Source organism: Polistes dominula, unplaced genomic scaffold (genome assembly GCF_049000335.1).
Source record: "Polistes dominula isolate Pdom_NZ unplaced genomic scaffold, Pdom_raw_medaka contig_22, whole genome shotgun sequence".
NCBI classification, from domain to species: domain Eukaryota; kingdom Metazoa; phylum Arthropoda; class Insecta; order Hymenoptera; family Vespidae; genus Polistes; species Polistes dominula.
The window spans coordinates 2,910,634-2,923,591 of NW_028300966.1; positions in this window are offsets into that span (position 1 = coordinate 2,910,634).

Consider the following 12,958-nt stretch of genomic DNA (forward strand, 5'->3'; position numbering starts at 1 on the left):
TATTAATGCCAAACGTTAAATATCATTTTGTTTATTTATACAGTCGTGATTTACAGGAGCGAAAAGCATTACGTGTGCTCGATCATGCTCACGGAGATTCGTAACCTGTAAACATACATATGAATTTTCCCATTGGCTTTTGTATCAGCTCGTTCACACCATAGAAGCAAAAATAAACATATACATGCATACATATATCTAATAACGACAACAACAACCATACTTTATTTAATATAAGCAATAATTAACATAAAATATATTATATATAATATTAACTATATAATAAATTAAATGTATTTGAGTTAGGATTTTAACACTAATTTGAAAAAATACAACAAAGAATACCCACACAATTACAAATAACTCCAGCCATAAAAAAAAACCATTAAATTTCTTTAAGTTATTTAGAAAATCGTTGTACGAGATAGAATAATCGGTTTAGGGTTCCCATAAGTGAAAAGTTCACATATGAAACGACATAAAGAAACTTACTTTGTTCGTTGTGTGTATACAGTAAAATATAAAATAATTATATCGATTACATATTCAATCATTCTAACGCAAAATCATGGAAATATAATGGTCGAGAAACATAACTACAAAATCATGTCGGACGATGCACTGGAGGGAAACTGGAGCATTGAGAGAGAAAGAAAGAGAAATAGAGAGAGATAAAGAGAGAGAGAGAGAGAGAGACTGGAACACGAAGGATGGCTGGTATTAGGTGCAGAAACCGACTGAGTTACGAGGAGTTATAAATTCCGAATATTGGACTTCTGCCCTGCCTTCTCGCGCATCCCATCCCCGATTCCATCTTTGCTGCACAATAGAAGGAATCTTCTATTCGTTTTACTCCGTCTCTTGGCCTACTAATATATTAAATAATCATTTAGGATTGGAGATTAAAAGTATACGACATTTTTTTCTGCTTTTGTTGACAAATTCAAAATCTAAATTGAACATCTAATAAATCTTTGAAATGTTATTAATTAATTAATAGAAATTTTGAAAAAAAATAACATATTATAGTTTTGTTCGTTTAATAATCCAACCTTGTATACATATACGTGATATAACATTTTGAGCGATCCATGGGGTTATAAAGTAACATGGAAAATTTAATTAACAAGTTTTATACTTTGAACAAGCAAAGCATCTCGGTGCTTAACCGAAAAGGGGTTTCATATTTCCATGGTAGTAACATTAAAGTAGGTAAGACTGTCATTACGTTGTCTAGCGGATAGTGCTCACCTACTTCACTCTAAAACAAATGAGCATGAAATTCCTAGAGAATACTATACCTCCGGTTGCAGACTACATTTGGGGAAATTGGAATTTAAATTTATTGCGGTGTGTTTATGTCTCTGCTGTGGTAGACCGCCACCAAGGAGCATTTGCCTTATGACAGTAATCTCGCGAGATTTGAGTAAAATTGTATGGACGAAGTAATAACAATGCGTATTAAGAAACAACAATGCCAAGGAATGAAAGAAAAAAAATATAACTGATAACGCAGGGCCATTTAAAATGTGTACTTACGTTCGATTGGACGTTTTTGAAATATTGGTATAATGTATGTTATAAAAAGAAAAATAAAAGACTCGTCGAAGAAAGATAAGACGAAATTTTGTTTGAAACCAAGAGAAAGGAATGATATCTTTCGTACAAGTAGTAATAGTAGTAGCAGTAGTAGTTTCTGCAATAGTCTGGAAAATGGAAAGTTTCTTTCCATTTGTCGTGTCGCCCTTTTTTAAGATCAAAGAATGAGACTCTAATTAGTCAAAGAAGAATGCTATCCTCTGGTATGAGCTGCAGAAAGTAGCTAGCTTTACACAAAGCTTCAAGAAGAAGAAGAAGAAAAAGAAGAAAAAAAATAAAAAAGTAGCGCACACTCGGTCGAACTTTTAAGATACCGAAGATAACGAGGTACCCCTATGATGTTTTAACGATCCTCTTTTCAACTTTTCAAAAGGAATGAGATAAACTCTCTGACAAAGACTCTAATCTGCCACTGTCTTATTCCCATCTTATATTGGACTGATAGGAATGTGTTTCTACCTCGTATTATACGATCGAGACTTTACCCGTACCTACTCCTGTTGTAAGCTCAGAAACGAAAAGAAGTTTAACTCGAAACCCATTTATACGATAATGTGCCCCACCCTTGCTCCCTCCCCTAGTCAACGGAGATTATTACTTGTAATCTTTATTAAATCTATCTTACCAGAGAGAGAAAGAGAATAAATAGAACTTGTACCATCATTAAAACTACTACCTTGTATCGAAGGATCTTACAAAACTATCGAATTAACGAATCTCCTGCTAGTCGAGTTTAAAAGAAGGCTGACGAAATAAGGTGATCAAGCACTCGACAAGTTCTCACAAGTAAAATCGTACCTTCGATAGACCTTCGTTTGTACCTAAACTGAATGTTTCAAAGAATCGTTCTCTTTCTTTCTATTTCTCCCCACCCATCCCCATCTACTCTGACGATCTTGCGTAACGATCTAACTTTTACAGGAAAAGTCTTTTGGCGTTACGTTCTCGATTCGGACCCTTTTATATCGACGCCCTTTATAAAGTAACAAAAGTAATAACGACTCATTAAGCTTTACCAGTAAGGTTCGATCGTCGATAGGAATCTGCCATTAGTGATCTTTCCAGCTTTCGTTTCTCGTTTAACGAAAAGAACAGTAAGAACAGTTAGAAATAGAGAGAAAGAAAGAAAAGAGAAATGTTTCTTTCTCCTATTTACTTTCATAATTACGTAGTTATACCACAGAGTGCTATTCGCTAAGAAACTAAAGTTGAAACTCGAATGAACCAGAAAGTTACAAACTGAGATATATATATAGAAATGGAAAATGACTTATCATCGATGTTCTATGAATTTCTATTTGGTATTCGGAAATATCAAATAATTCAACTGGAAATCTTTTTTGCATAACAAAAGGATTCTCGCACATAACATTTTGAATCCAGAATCAAAATGTGTATGTATACCTAAAGATATATGCATCCAGGATACAAATCATCTAGATCAGCTTTCTGGTCTTCCTTCACAAAAAAGGTGGGTGGTAAACAGTAGTCGAAGGTTTCCTGACTTACAACGACGAATTAGAAGTTTCGTTCTATCCAAGAAGGTTGTTTCCATGAATGATAAAACAACGGTCATGGTGGTCTGCATGAGATTTTTGCCAATCCTAGAGAATCTGTACGAGGGTTAATACCGTTTTATCTGTGTTACTACGAGACATCGCAATGGCAATGTTGTCTACCTTTGCTTTGCTTTGCTTTGTTTTGCTTAGCTTTGCTTTGCATTGCTTTGCTTTGTTTTGCTTTGCTTCTCTTAGCTTTGTATTTCCCATTTGGTTAACTTCTATCGAATTTTCAAGCCGCTCATAACTATGATCACCACCATCCTTAATACATACCACGAATTTGATATTCTTTCCCTTCGAAATAGCTATTTCTGATAACAGTACTATGTCGTCTAGTTAGAGAGAAGATAATCGTAGAATGGTTGGCCTCTTTGATATGGTATCTTGTTCTCCAACCTGTGTATCGCATGTATCATACTGTAACCAAAACCCTTCTACGTCAAAGCTTTATGCAGAATGTTCCTAAACGTTACGGCGTACCATTGTGTTCAACTATTATCAAATTATATGCGTGCGAGATAAATGCAAAATCGATATTAATTCGAAGCACTTATTAACATAAAATATAAATTGTACAAAGTTTAATTTACTTGAAAAAAATGTTATCTTCAACAAATACAATTTATTTACATCGGTTAACGTATCTAATGCAAAATTGTCTTTTAGGTAAAAAAAATTATTTGAATAGATGCATAATATTTTTTGTTTGTCAAAAGATTAACTATGTAATATATTGTTATATACTAACGTTAATTGGATTAAAATTTACACTAGAGAAATGCATTATAATAACCGGTGTATTCCTCCTGTCTCACTCGTTCTCTTTCGCGTAAAGCTAACACCCCCCGCCCCACCCCCATACACCAGTTGTTATCTGAGTAGAAACAACAAGCCACACATTTGGGTCTCCGAGTAATCAGACTAACATGAGATGCGGACTCCGCTACTAACTAAACTCTAAAGTCTGCCACAAGTTAGCCCGATGTGGTGTCAGTGAGCACAGAAGGAGTCTCTGGTAAGTACGTACCTAAGGTTGCTGGTATACCTGTCAATTGTAAGCGTGTAGGTGAGTAGAAATGCCTTTGGATCCCGTGAGGTTAACCGCGACGCTAAGATAACATTCAATGCTAACTCAGGGGCTCTTATTTTAATTACCTCGACCAGTTACACGAGGGCTACGTCACCGAGGAAAACGTGGAATGTCTGCTGCAGCAGCAACAGCAACATCTATCTTTCTCTTCGCCAATTTTCTTTCATAAAACTTTACTTTAAGATCGTTTATTTATATTTACAATATACCATTTCCTCCAAGATTTTCATAATCTCGTAAAATTCCTTTAAACAAACTTTTCAACCCCTTTTCCCCTTTTCGAATTAAATATATGTACCATGTTCTTCCTAACTTCTTCTTGCATTCTTCTTTCGATAGATTTTGATAAAACCGCATAATCTATAGCGAGAGGATAAAATACGTCTTTAGATAGAATCTTGATGTTACCTTACTTATTGCAACTTATGTAATATACATAATGAGAATATTCAATAAAGTATATTATATTTCGAGGAATTTCATTAAATATATGTATATTATTTTAATATACATATTTTATTCGTCATTCGTAAATTATACGAACAAGATCGTTGACAACGATTAACGATTGACTTAACAAATATTTAATTTACATCTAATTATTACTTATAAAACTAATAATATTATAATATTCAAAATGTAAGTAAATTAAAACTTTCAAAGACTATCTATGACTAAACTTTTTTAAAATAATGATAAAAATTTATACCCCTTTGTATGATAGGTTCAGAATTTTACAATCCTTCTGTATATAAGAAATTTGATCATTTTCTATATACATAAAATACTATATATATATATAATGGTTTCATAAATAACTTAAAGAAATCTAATGGTTTTTTTTTATGTTTGAAAATACTTGCTGTTTTGTGACTCTGATTATTTTTCATTTGTTACGCGAGAAATCAATTTGTCAAAAAGATATATGGTAAGAGTATTAAATTTTCACAAGAATTTGTATTATTCAAACAAATGAACAATGTGGATATGGCACCAAAGGACATTGACGTTTTTAGTGTGTTCTAATTAACGTTGATTAACTGGCCAGTAATTTAATTGTAAGTTCGATTCAAGTCCCAGGTGAAAACAAGGTAGAAGTGGCTTTAGTTGGCTCTTACTCTCTCTTTCTCTCGCCGAAGGGAAAAGGAAATTGTTGTAGGATTGCGTAAGATTTCAATCGTGAACGCTCGTTGCTAGCAAATCTTGGCGAAGTGCTCGGTTTTATGGGTCTCTTCTCTGCCATTAATTTTCATGATACTACCAATTAGACCAAGTTCGTAAATTTCAAAATTAAATCGAATTTAAATTACGTATTATAAAAGAAAAGACAAAAAAAATCTCTAAAAAAAATATAATACGACAGGTTTAACCATTAAATTAATCAAATTAGTTAAAACGATATGACGATAAATAAATAATAAGCAAAATTTACAACCCCTTTTTCCATATATAACATCGATGATTTTTTATCCAATTTATATATCGAAAAATTCAGAGAACTACATTGTTTCCATAATCTGGACCATAATTTCTAAAAAGCTATAATTTGTCTTTTTTCAAATATTTGTAGGAAGAAAATTTTACTGCAATAATACGAGAAATAAAAAATAACCTCTTTTAAATAAAAGTAAAACTTTAAATTGTATCGTTGTTCCGTTTATAAAGATATTCGTAGGAACGATTAATTATCCTCATCGTGCTATTCCTTTATTCTTTTTCTTTATCGGGCATGTGCGTGCGCGCGCAAACGAATACTGTATTATCACTGAACGAACGAACGAACGAACGAACGAAAGCAGCTGTATCCTTTCCTCCTAACCCACCCCCTTGTCTCACCCTTTCCCTCTCCCTTGTAATTGCACCGTTCTCTAACGTTCTTTCTCATCGTCAATTCCTCCATTCCACCGTTCAACCTCTCTCTCTTTCTATGAAACGAGCTTAGCTGTGTCAGATAACGTTCATATTCTTACAGAGGAATTGAGATGGGCAATGGCTAGAGGGCTTGCCTCGAGGATCGGCTGAGTTTGTCTATGTGCAAAAGCCAAGAGAGAAGTGTGTTCGATCGACGAATTAATTCAACATTTTAATTTAGGTACCTCGTAGAGTTTAGTAAAGCTCCCCCATCCCCAAAGTGGTTTACTCTGCACAATCTTCTCTATAGATAGATCTGTCCATTTGCCTACGCCCCAGTTGTATCTCTGTAAGAAATTAATCCTTGCCTCGATTCGACGAAATAATGAAATAATCTTAATCTTGATATAACCGACTTTAGAACGTAAAACGATATTTGCCCATAAAATATCATTTGATCCGAATATATGTTGCACTATTTACGAGAAATCTATGATCAAGAGTATTACGATTAATTTATTTCCTTTTTATCCGATAGAAAAATGGACCCGAATAATAATTAAACTCTACACGAGTGTAAAAAATGACAAAATTTAATATCAAATATTAAATGATAAACCTAACGTGAAACATTTTGATTTAAAGTTAGGATAAATCTTATAAACTAACTTTCGCATACTTACTTTGGTATATGGTATCAAATTCGATTATTGGATTTCGTATATACTTCTTATTATGAAACGAATTCCTATAACGAAGGAATACTCAGATATATTATATCGAATATACTAGAAATGTAGAATGGATATAACATAGATGTGCACAGCATACATACACATAGCATAGAGATATACAATAGTCGATGTAGTATCTTTGTTGAAACGTTCTGATTGGGCTGTTAGAGAGTCTGCTTATGTTAGTTAGGTCGATGCATTCGGCCAACAGGCAGAACTGCTTTGTTGGCATTGGTATATCATCGTGTAACGAGCCTCCGTATTGACGTTCCATTCTCCTGCTCTCTCTGACCGTGAATCTGCTGTTTCCGTGTTTCGAACAGCTACAATTGCCGTCTATCCTTTTGCACCGAATATACTCCGTCGACATCAAAAGACTTTTACGATCTTTGAAATTCGCCCACACCCTATTTCCACAGCCCACCCTACCCCACTCTTTTTACCAGGTTTTTTATTATCTACGCTGATTTCAGATCAACCATACGTTTTCACTCTACCGCAGTACAAAAAAGAAAAAATTTTTCTTCTTTAATCTTCTCGCAGATATGTCAGAATAACGTAGAATAAATGAATAGTATAGTATAGTAACGTTGTGAAATATCAGGAAAATTTTGAAACGAAACGAAAGTATTAATGTATATATAATTGGCACTCGGAGGTTACATTGAGTAGTGGTATTTAATATTATCTCTACCGATGAAAATTATACGAGCTTTTATCTATTGACGTTATTTAATTTACAAAGGATTATTAAAACATATACTTGAAAATCATGGTATTTAACGATTTAACGTTCGACAATTAATCTTGCGTTGAAAAATGACGAGTGTAGTTTAAAAATGAAATAAAAAAATTCATTGAAATTCTTCTTGCTAGAGACAGAGTATTTCTGATAATGACGAAAAGGGGTGTTACAGAATATTCAGGAAGGTAGTGTGTAGATATAGTTACATGTTGGTACTACCTACCAACGAACCTACCAACCTACCAACCAGTACAGGATTTTGAACGAGCGAAGAGGGTTGCAACAGGATGTCCACCGCAGCGCAAGGCTGAGCTTGAATCATTATCATGCAACTCGGTGAACGGGTAACAGTGAGCTGCCGTGCAGACGCATCGCATCCATCTTAGCCCGATCCACGGGCAGGAGACGAGAAATCAGTTTTATTGTATCTCTGTACTTGCTCACTCGCGTCGCGTATGGATGCAAATTTGCTTCATTAAGGTATCGAGGATACGACGTGGCACGAATACGTTTCGTTCTCTCGTGAGGATACCTACCAACGAACCACGCTTCAAAATCCCTACGTACCTACCTATGTGTCTGCGTGTAAGTGTGTCTAAAAAGAAACCAAAACAAAAAAGAAAAAAAAAAGATCAGATGTACACGAAAAGGAGTCGGGTAAAAAAAGAAAGATGGCAACGCACCAATTAAGACGAAACAGAGGACTGCTATCACGCCTCTGCCACGAACATAAAAGAAGAACCCACAGAGACGCCCCTATTCGTTATTATTACTTTTTCATTCTTTTTTCTTACCTCCGAAAGGATTGATGTTAATACTATACGTAACTTGCCATGACTCGTATATATCTTTTTTAGCAAATACACGAGAGTTCCCTCGGCACGGATGAAGTTAACACAATGGGGGAGGGATATTCACAATTGACTCGGAAGTCTTTTGTAGTAAATTTGACTTTAACTAACAAGAAGACGATACTCGTCACGTTCAAAAAAAAATTACTGTGTTCTTTCTATTTTTTTTTTTTTGAAACTGATAATTATCGTTCACTATTTCAAGCATAAAAATGTTCTTACATCGTTAAAACTCTGTATCGTAATTACTATTAAAATTATATCGTTAATAAAATCTAAATGAGAAAGTCATTAAGAAAAATGGATTAAATTCTTAATACCATAGTCAACGAATTCGACAAATTGTAATCCGGGACAAAAAAGTAAAACGAAATCATAGATTTCATTGTGACGTTTTATGTTTGAACATTTTCCGAAACGAATGAAATCAAATTGATGATAATTCACTGTATTCGAAATGATCTAGTTAAGATATCAACAGAGTCTTGACAGTAGATCAATAGTCTAATCGTTTCCTTCCGATTTCCTAAGTAATTAATGCTTAAGGAGAGATCAAGCTTTGGTTTATGGACAGAGCTATTAGAATTCCTGAGTGTGATCGAATCACGGAACTCGACAAGGAAACACAATGTTTACGCGAAACAACGACGGGCGGCGGCGATTGCTTTAGGTGGAGGAGTCGCGAGAAGGTGAAGCTTGGGATCGGGCGAACACAGCATTAACTTGCTTGAGATGTAACAAGAGCACTATATTCCCCTAAACTACGGGAGTTAGTAGATACGCATTACGCCAGACGTGCATAGTCTTCGTAATCGCGCATAATTTAGTGCCATGGCTCGCTCTGGCTTAGTAATTACAAAATCTTCATCAAACTCGCCATAAACTATCGACGAACGTATACAACCCTCTCTCTTCCTACATATGTATCAGCTGTCCAAGTTTATAGGATCTTTGAAAGTAATAATTTCTAAACTGGTTACCCCATCTCATTCAAAAAGGTTCAATCGTTACCAAACTTTCAAGTTTATACATGTTTAATATGATATATCTTTATATATTATATATATATATATATATATATATATAATAATTCAGGGTCACGTTGTTGGTTTGCTGTGGATTCCAAAACTACTCAACTGATCTTAATGAAATTTATTTTTTATTATTTTGTGTTAATCTATTATTTTTTATTACTAATTTAAGGATTTATTATAAATATTTGGAAGTTATCTTAGTCTCTAGGTTCTATAAGTTTTCGATAGATGGGGCTACATTACAATTCAATTATTTCAATTTACATATGACATAACTAACCTTACTTTTTATATTTTTTCCTGTATTATTATTTTATGTATTCCATTATAATTATGATTTATTATCTTGTGTATTGTTATAATCTACTAAATAGTTTAGAATTACATGAAATCAACATTTTATAACAAAGTTACAGCAATGCGTGGCCAAAGCATCCTAGTATATCCATGTACTTACTTTATTAGTATAATTTAACAAAATAGTTGTAAAAGAAGACAAATAATAAAGGATAAGGTAGAAGAAAATTAGGAAGGTGTACAAACAAGTTGATTGCTCTCGAAGGTCTTACGTCCGTCCCTAACTAGTCGGAATAATCTTTACTTGCTACCCACGTTTCGCTGTTACGAAAGGTGAGAATGAGCAGAGGGACTGCTTCTGGGAACAGTCGAAGACGAAGAGAGAGAGAGAGAGAGAAACATCTGTATGCACTAAGATTATATTTGGTTTGGTCCATGCAAATTCATGAATACCGCGTCGTTCTGACATTTAGCTAGTTTAACTTAGAGAGATCCAAAACCGCTGCAACTAACGAGTTCACCGACTTTAGCCATTTTCACATTGTGGTAAATTCATTTATCAAAGTACAGAAAATATTCGTTTTCATTGATTTGAAAATCCTTTTTTTTATTTTCTTCCTATTGCACTCAAAACAAAAGTGCATTCGAGCGTGAAGAAGCGATGTAAATGTAAACCCCGTTATTTAAATCCTGTCATGCGAAGTGTGTTTGGTTGTTACGCGTTTGAAATATTACATTTGAATTGATAATTACAATTGAAATCGATCTAAACAAATCGAATTATCGATGCGAATAATATTTCTTCATATATTGGCTATTACAAATTCTTCGAGTGTTGATCTATGTATTGTAGATAGATAGAAGATGGATAAGAAAGGATTGTCAATTCAGGAACTCGAGGGTGTTCCAGTTTTATTATATATTCAGTATCTCGGCAGCTTGTAATAAGGTGGCGAGATTAGTTCTTCTCAGAAGTTAGACCCCTCGTCGTTGGAAAGTTGTGTTTATCTTAGTATAGTCCGCATAGCATAAATATTAACTACAAGTATCTCCACTATATATATATATGAACTCAGTTACGAAATACGTCACGACTCTTACCTATTTTATGCTGATCCTAATCCCATTAAGAAATACGAGGAAAAGTTATACGACTCTCGTTTCGTGAATCTCTTGAAGAACACACGACCCAACCAACCAATCCTCCTATCATTTTCGTAACTATAACGATCAAGGAAAAATATTTATCACTATTTTACGTTTAAATAAATCCAAAAGTTATTCGCACATATTTCTTCGTCTTTACGAATAATCTACTCCATCTTTTTTATTTTCTATAAAAATGTTGACCTAATGGCCCTGAACGATAAAGGTACAAATAACTTAGAAGAACAAAAAGAAACCTATTCTTGATTCTTTCCAATTTTTTCCTAAAAATGATGATAAATAAATAAAAGAATAAAGTATTAAGGAACATAAGATCTGTGTAGAAAGATACGAAGGAAATAATAATAGAATAGAATGATAAAGTCTCGAGGAACTCTATTTTAGAGCTTTACCGAAGTGCGGTTTTACACAAAGATAGTGTTACGTCGTCATTAAGTCTCACCGAATGTTTGCATTATAATAGAAAGAACCGTGAGGAGAAGAGTACCGTGATTCATTCGGTTCGTCTCGTTTTGTTATTAATGGCTCTTGGAAGAGCCTGGTCGAGTATCGCCAAGAACAGCATTGTGTGTCACTCTCTTTCTCTTTCTCTCTCTCTCAGTCGCGTTCCACACTTCGCATTAACATAAGCACCGTATCTCTAGCACGGTGTCATTCGAAGACAGGAGACACCGTGGTCTCTCACAGACAGATAAAATCTCTCTCTCTCTCTCTCTCTCTTTCTCTTTCTTTTCCTTTCTTTATTTCCTTACTCTTAATGATGACGTAGACCGAGTCGTTGCATTCTAAACACCAACACGCCTCTAAATTAGTGTCTTAACTTAAGAGAAATACCCAACGTACGCCAATTGTACTGACATGTAAAAAGGGCCTACACAACTGGCTCTATTTTCTCTTCTCTTTGATTTCTTCTCATCCTTTCTTTACTATTATTTCTCTTTACTCTTATTTAGATCTTTGTTTTATTCATTTTTTCCTTCTCTTTATCTTTCTATGCAAATTTATTCAATCTAAATATAAAGAACGAATATATAATATATAAAGAATCTATAATATAATTAAATATTAAATTAATCTTATAGAAAATAATGAAAGAAAGTATAAAAATAATAAATATAAATAAATATTAAAATAAAATAAATAAAGAAATATTTTAAATATAAGAATAATAATAAGAAGAAAAATAATAATATAAGGAGTTTGTGTTAAGAAAATGGTTAAAGTCTTATATAGTTCGTCTTCTTGGTGGACATTGTATTATGATATCTTCTATCCTATCGACTTCCGAGCCTTGTCACGCGATCAGTCTCTTCGCCGTGAATTATCTTGCAAGAGATATTATTCTCCCTTTCTTCCTCTATCTTCTCCTTCTTCTATAAGATAAAGACAAATAGAGAGAGAAAGAGAGAGTCTCTCGGGGATGATCTTCTTGATTATGGCTACCAACATTCTACGTTGTATCTATCTACCTGACATTTGAGTTGTTCAGGAAGAGACCATTACTTCACTTCAATTCAATTGTCTCACTTGAAACACTATAGAGTTGGATACAAAATAAACTGATTAAATAAACAAATATTTGCAACAAATACGCCACTTTATCTGACAAATAAAAATTAATTTACAATTCGTAACATTAAACTTAAGAAAAAAATAATACTCCGTTATTCGTTTGAACAGAAGTTTCATCTCAATGCGTTATTAAATTGGTAGTTACAAGGGAAGAACAAGGTCTTGCCCTCACAGATTTTGTACAAATTTTGTAGCATAATAGATTTTGCTTCCCTGTTTACGAATATATATGGTTATAAGGGCCACTACTAAATCATTTTTTAGACATTTGCAATTAAAGAGGATAAATAAAGATCTTGTTTAATCCTTTAATTCATTTCTCAATTCTCAGTTCTCAAATTCAAAAATAATACTTATATAATATTAAAAAATAATATTAATACAATATTCCAAAATAATATTAATACAATATTCAAAAATAATATTCATATAATATTATTATACAATGTTCATATA